The sequence below is a fragment of the Ornithodoros turicata genome, chromosome 2 (assembly GCF_037126465.1).
Source record: "Ornithodoros turicata isolate Travis chromosome 2, ASM3712646v1, whole genome shotgun sequence".
In the NCBI taxonomy this organism is placed as follows: domain Eukaryota; kingdom Metazoa; phylum Arthropoda; class Arachnida; order Ixodida; family Argasidae; genus Ornithodoros; species Ornithodoros turicata.
In genome coordinates this window covers 84,211,388-84,212,374 of record NC_088202.1, presented here as the reverse complement: position 1 = coordinate 84,212,374, position 987 = coordinate 84,211,388, and the positions used below count along the sequence as shown (strand labels likewise).

The 987-nt window shown below is 46.9% G+C and overlaps 1 long non-coding RNA gene across 1 annotated transcript; it reads right to left on the bottom strand.

The window, feature by feature from the left end:
* Positions 1-763, bottom strand: LOC135383789 (uncharacterized). Its single transcript, XR_010420068.1, has 2 exons — positions 413-763; positions 1-287 (listed from the first exon to the last, which is right to left on the bottom strand). It is a non-coding gene; the product is annotated as an uncharacterized LOC135383789 (long non-coding RNA).
* Between the last annotated feature and the right edge of the window lie 224 nt (positions 764-987).

The following is a 987-nucleotide window of genomic DNA, read 5'->3' as shown; positions in this document are numbered from 1 at the left end:
TGCTCAGCCCGCTCTGTTTATTTATTTATTTTTTCATTTGAACAACTAATTTATTAGTTAGCATGGCCCAGCAAGTGGGACATGCGCTGCAGGTATGTATTGATGCCATGAGCAAACTGCTCTGTTACGTCTCTGAAGGGTGCCTCGAGCATCATTTCCCCTGAGCTGTATCTTCCGTACGCCCATGAGAAGGAAGAGCGAGCCTCTTGTATCGCCGCGTTGTTCTCCACGAAATTGCGTCGTCTCCTGTTTGGCGAAGCGCCGTTCAGCAGCTGCCGAATGCGTACCTGCAAGTGGCGGTAAGAAGCATAAATACAAAGAAAGCAAGCGAGGAAGTATATATGCTATATTCTATTAATTACACTATATTTCGGAGAATATAGTTCCCTGATTATGCGAATTTGTTGCTTACCTGGTTAGCATTGTGTATGCTTGACTGAAATTCGACGAGGAACTTCGAAAGCGTCATGTGGGGTTGGCTTTTGAATTTAATTCGCAGCGAATTATGCCACCCTTCGGCGTGATTGTTTGTGCGGAGATCGTCCTCATCCGCAAAATAATTCCACAGAGGAACGTTGGTAAGCCACTGCCGCTCGAAGTAGTCTACGTAAAGGCAAAGGGCCGCTTCCATCCTGGGGTCTTCCAACCGTGGTCTCGTTGGCTTCAGAGAAAATCTCCAGTGTGGCTCCACAAGTTCCGGCGGAAGCACACTGAGTGCGGCACACCTGCGCAGCCAAGCTCGGACGCCGTCGAACCCTTGAGCACCATAAGCTCCATTGCCGGAATAGAGACTCTGCATTAAGCATAACATATCTCCTTACTTTTATGGGCACGTTCTCACGACACACACACAAACACAAAAATAAGAATAAAGAGCATGTCAACTGTTGAAATTATGTGTCCGTTGTCGCCTCCGACACGTGAGAGGACATTTTTTTTCTTCTTCTTCTTTTGGCAAATGTGGGCGCAGAGAATTGCAACACAAAT